Source organism: Telmatherina bonti, assembly GCF_933228915.1.
Source record: "Telmatherina bonti genome assembly, chromosome: 1".
Taxonomy (NCBI): domain Eukaryota; kingdom Metazoa; phylum Chordata; class Actinopteri; order Atheriniformes; family Telmatherinidae; genus Telmatherina; species Telmatherina bonti.
The window spans coordinates 18,095,740-18,108,278 of record NC_136619.1 but is presented as its reverse complement, the minus strand read 5'-3'; the positions used below and the strand labels follow the sequence as shown (position 1 = coordinate 18,108,278).

The 12,539-nt window shown below is 38.4% G+C and overlaps 1 protein-coding gene across 1 annotated transcript in view; it reads right to left on the bottom strand.

The window, feature by feature from the left end:
• The window catches only part of znf710b (zinc finger protein 710b), a 30,612-nt gene extending 18,619 nt beyond the window's left edge, over positions 1-11,993 (bottom strand). Inside the window, exon 1 of the mRNA XM_079242472.1 lies at positions 11,930-11,993. The gene's annotated coding sequence lies outside the window, so the exon portion shown is untranslated. The remainder of the gene's footprint in view (positions 1-11,929) is intronic.
• Positions 11,994-12,539: the final 546 nt, after the last annotated feature.

Genomic DNA, 12,539 nt, shown 5'->3' with positions numbered 1-12,539 from the left:
AAGTTTCCACTAGAACAGGTTTATAATTTTTCCTTGTTGTAAAATCTAAAACAGTTGGATGTTATTCTATTTACACAACAGAACCTCATTTCACTCGACATGATTTCTGTACAGTAGAGGGAAAAATTTTACACCTGATGCCACACAGACATGCGTGCACACGCAGGTGTGCACATTCCAGCCAGTAGAGAACGCATATCAGACAATATGTGGCTTTAACAGCCTGAAAATCTCAGAGGATAAAAATGCTGAGAATCATAGAGACGCACTTGAACAAGCTGAATCGTCACTGTTGTCTTTTCTGAGTTGTATTACAGTTTAAAATGCATCTGATATTTTGTGTATGGTTTGTTTATGTCAACATGTTATCTGAGATTTTAACTTTAGTATTTAGAAGCAACTGCACCCCATAAAACAGTCTTTATTCACTTCATCAGGACATGACAAATTACTATTCTGTGTTTTTTGTGACAGCGTTTTTAGTCAATTACAGAAAAAATAAGTCTGTGATGAACTCTGAGGAAGTGACTCCACAGTTGATTGTAGCTTTCACATGATGCTTAATTTAACATGGAGCCTACTACGTCTTACTACTGTGTTGATCATAGACAGTATGGTCAACACTTTAGTAAGGTGTTGATAATACCGGAGCCTCCGGCAGTAAAAAGCGAAGCCTATGCGGAGGTGCCCCTCATCCACTAGGGGCTGGTTCCAAAACAGAGCAAATCCCCATAGACTCCCATGTTAAAAACGCCAACTACACAGCAGAAACAGACATGTTTTCAACCTGGTACAAAAAACCATTTTAGGTTTCATGACAACTGTGTGGAGAGTGAATTTTTTTCTAATTCCTCAGTTTAGAAGTAATTTCAAATTGAAATTCTGCATATTTATTTTATTTTATTCGATTCTACAGTCATTTAGCAGACGCTTTTATCCAAAGCGACTTACATACAAACTCATAGCCCAATAGGCACACTTCGGGGGGCAACTTAGGGTTCAGTGTCTTGCCCAAGGACACTTCGATACATAGTCAGGGGAAGCCTGGAATCAAAATCCTAACTTTCCAGTTGCAAGCCGACTGCTCTTCCTCCTGAGCTACAGCCGCCTACTATTTAGGGGCGTGTCCTTTTGATTGACAGGTACTTGATATTCAGCTTTTAGAAAGAGAAATGTAGAACAACGGCGGTTTTTAGCCAGTTAACAGCATGACTAAGCTTTAGCCCGCTTCCCTTCGTTAGCTGGTTTGCTCCTGTTAGCTCGTTTAGCATTTAGCTACATGCACATCGGAGATTGCTATATGTCAATCATCCACGGCACGCTACTAGCCCCTGTCTCGGTTCTACCTCTTTGTCTATTTTTGTATTTTTCATGACAGATGAAACGCGTGACACTGGCAAGATGGTGACGGTTTGGAACCACCCACTGAGCTTCAATTCAGCCCTTCAGAAAGCAATGGGTGATGTCACGGAGGCTACGTCCATCTTTTATATACGGTCTATGGTGTTGACCCCCTCATTGGTAAAGATTGATGGAATATGAAGAGCAAGAGTAATCCGCACTTCCTCCACAATTGTGCACGACTGCGCTATCTGCATTGTGGCTGACTCCTCTCCCCTCTCTATCCTTCTCTCTAATGTGTGAGATAGCGAATAATAATAAGCAAGTTTGAGAAATGAAACAACTGGATAAGTGCAATGTAACACAAATTAATCAAGTTCTTTACGATTTAATAACTGCAATATCTTTAATCACCATTCTGATTAAAATGCTATTCATCGTTTGGCCCTCCTTCAAAGAAAATTTTATAGTTTAAATCTTCATTTCATCGTTGTGGCTAATTTAAATAGATGTGAAATAAAATAAATCCAGGACAAACACATCAAAATGCCAGCTAGCAAAGAAAAGTAAGTCGTAAATACTACTTTAACTATTGTTCTTCAAAGAGGAGACACTTTTATTTATTTATTTATTTATTTTTTTTATGTTAGAATAAAGTTACACAAGTGGAGTGAGACCTATTCTTAAATGTATGCTCAAAACTTAAAAACTAGCTTACTATGGAAAAGCACTAAGTGCAAACATGTTGTTTGAACAGCTTTTTTAGTTGTACTTTAAATTCAAGTAAACTGCTAGGTTGACTGCAATAAAAGCATTTTTTTTTTAAAAAGAAGCATTTTTGATGTTTGTAATTTATTCTTTATTCTTTAACAGTGAGTCAGTGAATTTAACAGGGAATTGATTAAAATCGGAAATCGGATTATGTTTTTTAAAAAACAATCCAAAATTTTATTTTTAGGCCACATTGCCCAACTCTAGAAGAGCTTATTCTGCAATCCTGACGGTTGTAAAAATAATTTCTTGTCAAAGTCTGACATGATTTAATAAGTTATAAGTGGGCTCCATTTTTTGCAACTATCTCTAAGACTCTGGCAAACTGGCCCCACAGACCGGGACATTAGCAGCTAAGTCAATCCATAGATGTATGCAAAAGTTAATACTGATTTAATATGATTTCAGAATAAACTTAAATAAATGAAAATAAATAATAATAAAAACTCCAATGATTCCAATGTAATTTATGAAGTTACAAAAGTCCATTCCTCATACAAAATAAAGAGATTTATTGGTGATTTGAGCTGATGAGTTTTTAGGTGCCTGACATCCTAATCACATACAAACTGGGATGGTGTACAAAAACAACACAGTTCAGGGCAGGAGGAGCCTTCAGTGGGCATTTAAAACTTTCTGGCACATTTTCCATATCCATCTACTAAGCATTAGTGTCCGCATTAGGCCAGAAATATATTAATAGACTATACCAAGACAAAAAACATGAAGATGCAGCCCAACTGCTGGATTCATCCTCTGTCTTGGTACCAACTAGTGTTGCATAACAGTAATCAAAATGAATATTGAATGACATGCTACATCTTCTGATAATGCCTTCTTTGTTCACCAGAGGGCAGTGGAAAGTTTATTCTAATGTGAACTGACATGTTCACTTAAGTGATAAATTTTAAACCGTCTAAAAATGTATAGTGATACACTGATCCCATGCTCTGACTTTTTGCACAACAGATATTTTTAGGCACAAGGTGTGGGACTCATAATCATCAAATGCCCTTTCTCAGGTTATTTTTTTTTTTTTAAATCTATTACTTAAATTCATTCAATCACTGAAGCCATGTGTGTTTCAATGCCATAACAATCCCTGATGTTGTGTCACTTTTGGTAAATAAAACACCAGGTTTTATTTGGTACTCTATATGTTAATGCACAAAACCTGAGACTAATGGACAGCTGTTTCTCATCAACAACTGATATTGCAGTTTCATTGGGGGTTTTTTTTATTCTAAAATTATGAAGTTATTCATATGTCTACGCCAACATCTTAAACTTAGATTGAGCTAACACATTTGAGGGCATCCAGTGGGAAACAGTTTGAGACATTGAGTAATTATTTCCCTAAACAAAACAAAAAAACCAGTGCAAATAAAGACATAAAGAACGTTTTTCTAAACATGAAGTGTCTAGATTGTTGACCATGGAGGTTTGTCTTAAAGCAAATGGCCCAGCATTGCTACTTCATTTTTGTAATATGCTTCTGTGTTTCTTGGTTAAACCTAAGTGTAGCTGAAAAATATTTCATTCTTTCAGTTTCTACAGCTTGGGCTTGGTTATGTGTTAAGAATGAAAACGGCAGCTTTGAAACACAATGTAATAACCATGGTTAAAAATGTTACAGCTTCCATTAACGGTTTCCTGATCCTAACACAATTCAGTGTCAACTTATATGTTAAGTGGAATAAAACTCCATGTTTGAAAATGTTCATGTAAAACAGAAGGACATTAATCATTCATTAGTTAATCTGTTGGCAAAAGAACAAACTCTAAATACCAAGTTTGCCTACAATTAAATATATGATGAAATTTCACATTTTGTTGTATTTCAGGAACAAAGTCTGAATTCTTTGTTGTGTTTATTTGATATGTGAAATTCCAACTTCCAACATAACATTAACAGATCTTCAGTCCAGCTAAAAAAAACAGATTGTTCTGAACTAGGGGTGGGCAATATGACCTTTTAATATCCCGATATTTTTATGGCATGTCACGATTTATATCTCGATATTTACCTTAGCCTTGAATTAATGATTTGGTGCATACAATCACATCAGTAAGATGATTTTGTGTCTACATTAAAACATAATTGTTCATACTGCATTAAGATATGCTGATATTAAATATTCATGCCAAAAGGATGAAATTGTAACGAAGCAAATTGATCAAAACTGTATTTATTGAACAGTTAAAGCAGTGGCAGAAACATGTCATTTTAAAACAAAATAAAGTGCCTTTGCATGATGTAATAAATGCAACGTATGAAAATATGTGCTCTAGAGGGTGACTTTTCAAATGATGAACTAAATCTGTGGTACTACTACCTTTTGTGGCGACACTTTTGCGACATACTTTACATACGACAGTTGTTTGGTCAACATCTTCTCTCCGGTATCCAAACCACCGCCAGATGATGGATCCCGTACTATTTTTCTTCGATTCTTTTCTCTTTTTTTTTGCCACTGAAACAGGTTATCCCTCTGAAAAATTATTTTGAATACCATTAAAACCACATTGTATAAATCAGCTTTGTCCTGCTTTATTAAATGTTAGATTATCAAATATCAAATTTACCCAAAGTTGATTCCCACTCCTTTCTGTACTTTCTAGACATGACGATAAATATTTAGCTTGTGTCACACACACAGCGGATGAGGTGAGTAAGTGACAGAAGCTGTGAATGCAATCAAATATAATTAATTATTTTTGCGTGACATGAAAAACTTTGTATTTTACATCCCACTCTGTAATCCAGAGCGGGATCAGTGGCAGATTTGGCTGTTCATTATGACTGTGTAGGTGGAATCGTGCAGGTGTCCTCTCTGCTCTTCTGACTGGCTGCAGCTGCAGCCGGAGCCGACTGTGAGTGCTTTAGGACAGGGGGAGACTCTCATTCGTGACAATAGCTTTACAATATGTGCTTTAAAGTCAGTCGCCAAAACACCAGAAAAATCTCCAATAACTCCAGTAAAAGTCACTAGATTTGTCGCTAGTCGCTTTTCACAAAGAAAGTTGCCAGATTTAGCGAGAAAGTCGCCAAGTTGGCAACAGTGGCTACACGCTGCCTCTCATGACGTAGCACGTAGCTCACGTTATGTACGTAACTAGGTGCGCTTGCTTTAACTCTCTGTGCAAAGCGGTGCAGAGTCGAGGAGGAGGGCGAAAACCCCACCCACAGCTAAAAACAACTGCGTGTCAACAGAATATTAGAATATGACGAATATAGACATTTTCTATATCCCACAGTGGACTAGCCACGATATCTCGAGTATATTCGATATATCGCCCAGCCCTATTCTGAACCTAAATTAAGAGGATATCATTTGGAGTTTCTTTACTTAAAAGTTTCTGGCAGACCAACACATCACCAAGACCTATTATGCTTTGTTAAACACTGAAGCACTACACAGACACATCTTACACAGTGCTATTAATTCCTTCCTTTTGTCTGATCTCAAATATAAATTCCAATTCAAACCAACACAAACAATCTGAGTAACGCTGCAGAAATTCATAGCCTGTTGGGAACAAACATGCAGCAAACAAGAAGCCAAACTGCACGCATTACATGAAGCAGAGCTGATAAGATGGGTGTAGAGGTCACACACCACTGGTGATGGGTCAAACTGAGTTGACCTAAAGGTCAGATACAGCTCTGATTCTTCAAATGTTCCCTGAATTAAAAATGTAAGAAAATGTAAAGATGTCAGGAAAGGTGAAAACAAGCAGTTTTCTCTGTTTTGTACTCAAGTTTTGATCAGAAAGCTAAATTGCCTTTATGAAGGTTTCCTCAAAGTGCACAGGAAGGTGTCAACATCTGAAAACTAACCTACTTGTAGCACTTGAGGCAAACATACTGTGATATATTCATAAATAGAAGCACACTGGGGATAAAGTCCCAAATTCCCAACACACGATATATGAGCCACTTCTGGAAAGCTTACATTATTTTGTCTAGTTATGTGTGAGTAAATAGTTATTAGTCTTTTTAAACGAACATTGACACACTGAACTAAAGGCCATTTATTCTTATTTTTCCATAAATCACAAGGAAGATGACTGTTTATAATCACTTATTTTTTGTCAACAGAAATCATCACTTAGTTCTGTATTATTCTTATTCCATGCATTTTCTTTGTATATTGCTTATCTCTGTATATTTCAGTTTCACTTGCAACATTAAGAGACTATATCAAACTATATCAGGAAGTATCAAACACAATCACTTGAACAGATATCAGCTATGCTGCTCCTTTAATTCTGCTGTGGGTCTACCATTTTGTTCCAGTGCTTTGTGGCTGTTGCAGTTTTAAGCTACTTCACTCCTTCCTCTCCCTCTCTCCCATCACTCTTTTTTCATGTTTCCATGGATACTTCACCCCCTTTTCTTCCCTCTCTAAGCCTTTTTTGCATTTTTTTTCTATCCTTTCCTTCTTATTTTTTCTCTTTGAGTATTACCCCCCCTCACCATAACTCTACTACAGATCTCCTTTAATGCACATGCAGCGTGGTGGTCGGGACCTTTCTGCCCCTGCTTCCAGACCCACGTGGAAATACTAAACAAGACAGTTAAAGTAAAAACCCTTCTGAACTCTGCTGCACAGCAGCGCTCCCTGAGATAAGTCTTTTGGACAGGGGCACTTCAGGTAAGGTGAGACTTAAATGGTGTATTTAATATGAAAGAAATGCCTTTTGCTCCAATTGTGAACTGACTTATTGTGTTTTTACAATGTTTGTGTCAGTCAGTCACACCTATAAACTGAAAGGATGGAATTATTCTCAAATGTTATCATGAGTGTATAGAAATAATGGTAGTTTGTGTTTATCAAATAAAATACTGTGTAGCAGACAGAAAATACCAAATTGAATTGGCCTCAACGGTTGTTCGATAATAAGTACACTTTCCACGATTCTTTTCAAAAGGAAATTGCCAGAGAGCTTGGTCTCAGCGTATTAAATTATTTCTCAAACTGCACACAATTATGTGGTCTCAGCTGCATCTTTAGCTTAAAGTAGTCCCTAGACCAACAGCACAACTTTCTACCATCTTTACAAAGATGCTTTGGTTTGGTAGTTACTGAGGTCCATGTTTTCTGAACCTGCCTGTGGTTTTACAATTAAATCCAATCAGCAGAATGTATTCTCAGCTGATAAAAATGCACCATAGACAATAGTGTGTACTAGATACTTGAGATGGGAAAGATATGTTTATATATAGACTGATCTTCAGTATGCATGGATGCCATTATGCCTGCTGCCTGTTACAAATAAATGTCCATAAATCCGTTGAGGCATCATACAGGACATGTATTCTAAATATCACTACAACCTGTCTGAGAACTCTTACAACTCAGCTTTTTTTTCAGCGACAAATAAAAAGTCTCTGCACATTTTTTTAAACGATGTTCATATAAACAACTCCATACAGTACAGTACTTTAAATGCAAATGAATAATTCCTGTTTACATCTGCATCTCCACAATGAGAGCTGCAAGATAAACCTGACACAAGATTTTTTGTCTCAATTTTTAGCACTTGTCAAAATATTCTTGGTATTTTGACACCTTAAAACACCTACTGGAAATATCAAATATGACCATATTTATATTCATAATGATTCTTGTTGATTCTCAAGAAAAATCCCCTTTAAACTGTGTAATCTTTCCTCTCAACAAAGCTAAACTTAGTCCTCAAGACTGCAGAAATAATACAAGATGCATTTCAAATTCTTTGCTCTAGATCAAGTAGAAAACTCTTTTTCCCCAACAACCTTTGTTTAAACCTGGTTTCTGCGTTAATTCCTCAGTAATGACAGCCAGAGAAATGTAAGGAAGCTAAACATAAATAACCAGTACAACCATAAAAATGTGATATCATTCATCAGCACTGCTGATCTGAGCACTGCACAGTGTCATGACGTAACTCATCACTCAATGACACCAGATGCAGGGTACAGTGGGAAAGAGAAGCAAAAACAGAGACATGCCCACAATGCATGCATGCTAAGACACACAGCTAAAATTACACTGAAGAGGGCATGAACTAGGCCACTGCTCAGCATTAAAAGGTGCAGACCGATAATTATAGATCTGCTCATGAGTCAGAGGAAAAAAAAGGATAAGTTGACTAAGAAATCATTTCCAGCTATAACATAATTAACAGTATGTTTAACAGCAGATGCAGCACTAAATATTTGATACTCCTAATCAATTTTAGTGCATGATTGGGGCACAAAAGAGGGTTAAACCAACTCACATTAAAACTAGTAACAATTTCACACTGCAAAGGCTGGTAAGGGCAGCATTTAGCCAGACCAGCACTGAGACCAAAAACTGACAGGATTGACTCGCACCTATTAAGTGCTGCATACTGGAGCTGTCTATTAAAAACTCTTGCCGTACAATCTATGAAGCTGGCCTAGACTTTCATGAAAATATTCTACAAATAAAACAGTATAGAAGAAGAAAGATAACTGTGCAGCTTTAAAAGCAGTGGTGCTTCCAGGTAGTTGCAATTTTGTGCTAAATTCATGTTAACTAGCAAATGCATCAGACTATATTAAATTGTGGCCTGATGGAAGTTGTGCTAGATGAGAGGAGCACAGATCACTGTAGTTACAACTAATCCTGAGAGGAGCAGGGTTATGTGGAAAAATAAGCCAGGTTTAAAAATCAAGATGTGCAAGCAGGGTTAAACATCAAGAGATGGTTTTCGTCTGTAAATTACATCATCACAATTCAGATGTTGAGATGTTTGAAGCTGAACCAACAGAAAGACTGCAATTCCTTAAGCTGTGCCACAAGCACATGATAAATGGTTCCTCCGTCATAAGAATATGAGGTTAACATAGACATATCTCGCCTGAGGTTCAAGTTCACATTTACTCACGCAGCTATTTACAGTTTGATTAATAAAATTTTGTTTTAAATGGCAAAAACATACTAGCACAAGCTTGCCACAAGTACTGCCAAACTGCTGGGCAATGCACAATAGCACATGAATTAATAAACAATGCAATATAAACTGTTAGCTTGTTAAACTGTTAGCTTGATGAAGATATGGACTTGGTTTTATTCTTAATTACACATCACAACACCTTGCTTTTTTTTTTCCTCTTAAGGTCTGAGCATTGTGCAATCTCCCTTGTAACAACCAGTAGAAGCAAACTGGCAGAGCACGCTGGAGGTCATTCAGCATGCTTGTAGCCAACAGGCACCACACATTAGGCCTTTGTGCTTTGGGAAACATCAGCCTTTTTTCTTTCTTTCTTTTTTTTTAACCCTCCCTGCAGCACAGCCAAGCGCTGCAATGTGCTGACACCATCAGCAGCTATTCTAAAGCTTTTACCACAGCAACATTACCACCTCCTGATAAAGAATAGAGGGGAAAAAATAGCAAAAGCCTTATTTTTATTTATGTTAATTGATCGAAGACGAGTCTAAATGTCAGTGTCTGGAAGGGCGATTTTTAGTCAGTTTTCTGTTAGTTCTTCAGGATTACTGTATGCTTTCCTCTTGGTCCTGATGGACTTCATTCAACACCCTGCTGCTGCTGATGATCCATGAAGGGCTGGCTTATGATTCCCTGAGCAGCATACAGATTGTGTGGCAGCAGCAGCAGCGCAATAACATATTATTGATCCAAACTTGGGTGAATTCATTTTTCATTGTGTAACCCCAACTGGGAAAGGATAAAAAAAAATGCAATCAAATTCGAAGGCATAAATCCTACAGACAGAACATGAGGCTAAATTACTGACAATTTACCAACCTATTTTTGTTACTAGGAGCAGTGGGATAAAATTACTTTTATCCTATTGTAATTACGCCGTCATACTGTAACATACACAATGCAGAACAGCCAAAATAATAAAAACAACAGCTGCATTTGTGGCCAAAGGGAGCAATGCACGGGGAAAATACATTTATTGCCAGAGATTAGTTTTGCAAAGAAAATTTACATTTGGTTGTGATTCCTTCCAACAAAAATAGATGAGATTAGACATGACGAAAAATACAAAGTTTAAGCACCTCCCAACTGCAATCAGTGAGGCAGAGTACAGTAATCGATATGGCCGTGACTGGTCATCCTCCAAGGCTGCTTCAGAGTTCAGCAGAAAAAAGTACAGAAAGAGGCAACACACCCTGTAAAAAGGAAGAGATGGAAGAGAGCTCCACAGTCTGAGAATAACAGGCTAATATCACTTAAATGCCCGGGAGAGGGATAGGAGGACAAGATGCTTTGATGAATGTCTTATAAGAAATAGGATCTCCTGGGAAACCACTAAAAGACCACTGTAAGAGGTGGCACATGAACAACTGTGGTTGATATCCAGTGTTTTCCTGACTAGAGATGATGAAGTCAAAGCATCACTCCAGGATTCTCCGAGATCCAAGCCTGCATCACATATGGGTCACTTCCATAAACGCTACGCTTAGTTCTGCAGCATGACTTAACATCTGCAAGGCAGAAATACCTTCGTGAAAGTTGCTGAGTCATTAGGATATTTCCATCTAAATAACCATCAATTAGATGACCCCCAAGACCACAGAGGGAGGACGTCTTTTTAATTACTGCCAACCACTGAAGTGCACCTACACTGAGCTGCATCAGAGCACATTTATAGGCCCCAGGCTGCCAACTGGTATGCATAGTATGCATCTGACTTACTGCATGCAGTATACCGTCCTCATTACGTGATTTGACAATGCATGGTAGGTCATGCAAAGGGTCAACGGTGCAAATGCACATTTTGACTTTGCATTTCATTACATAAAACTGCACGGAGAACCTGGGACCTTTACAGGATCCTTAGATCCCCTGGCAAGCAAGTATGAAATGGTCTGCCCTCATTAGTGCAGTGAAGAATACCTGTGTGGTCCATCAATGATCTCTGACAGCCCCGAGAGTCAAACCAACTGGTGTCAGGGTGGCTTGCAGGCTGACAGGCTGTCCTCCACGCAGCAGCGAGCAGCCTGGGCTACAGGTTATCTGCAGCAGAGCATCTTCCGGGTGCTTTGCGGAGTCGAAATATCTCCTCTGCTCTGCACAGGGTTGTGACCAAAATATGTCCTCGACTGCAGGTTACATACTCCAGAGCTGACAGACACCACTGTTATCCGTACGCTGAGACCGTGACTACTTTCATTTTCTCTAAATAAGCCATTATCCCAAACCCCAAAACAGACAAGTTGCGCTGCATCTTTGTGAATACGCCAGAACTCAACAGTAAAAAACTTTTCATCAAAACAGGCCTACCCAAGACATTTCAGCCTCTCGTGTCTTGGCATGGAGACCTGGTTGTTGTGTTATGAGCAGGGTACAGATTAGTGATGGGGGGGCTAATGTAGCTTGGTGCCGTCTCTACTCCTTCATGCATCTCTTTCCTCACTCTCTCCATCCCACTCTCGACGCCATCTGTTTGTGGCACGAGAGAATGTGGAAGTAAAAAAAAAAGGAAAGAAAGAAAAGAAAAGACGACATTTTGACTGTAGTTGCTGACCTACATCGCGCGTTTGTGTTCGCCACGACGAGGAAAGCAGCTTTGAAAGACAGAGGTCCCCATTAAAACCGCGGTTTTAAGCATATAAACATGTATATCTCTACAGAAAACGCGCATTGATTTTGCAGTGTGGTCAGGAGGAATTTGATAAGTTACGGCTGAAACACTCCTTCGCCTCGCCGGGCCGGACAAGTCAAAGCTCCAGCAAAACACACACACATTCACCTTCCCCATGCAATTTCCTCTTTTAAAAAAAAAAAAAGGAAAGGAAACGTTGCAAAAAGAGAAAAAGACACAACTCACCTGGTTCCAAAAGCGATTTATGGTGGCGACGTGACTGTGGTTGATATCAAAATTAGAAACCCAGTTAACGGTGGGTCCCCGTTGTGTGTAGCAGGAAGGAGGGAAGGGGAAAGGGTCTGACGTGAATGAATAAACAACCGAGCTCCTCCTCAACACCACAAGTAAAGCGAAATGTCACTGACTTAACAGGGATTAATCTCTACGTATTAAATACCAGATTTATCTACCATCTATCGATTAATACCTGCATTAGTATCTCATCCCATCATTAAAAAGGACGGTTTTTGTGTGCCACGACAAGTAATAAGAGGTTTCTGTATTATCATTATTATTACTATTATTTTCAACTAAAAGTCCTGTGTCAAAATTGGATAACAGTCCTATTTTCTTTTCCTTACTAATAAGCAAAATATGATGTGTTTTCTTTCCCCTGGAAAACACATCATTCGGGTGCCACTAAAAGAATCCACCAGGTGGCGCTGTGCCCCTAACTTTCACATGGTGTCATGTGCTTGCTGGTTGTGGTTGTGTGGGTTTGAGTCTATTTGAGTAAATAAATTAATGAAAACTAACTGGGAAACGTACTTTATTAATCCCAAATGGCAATGAC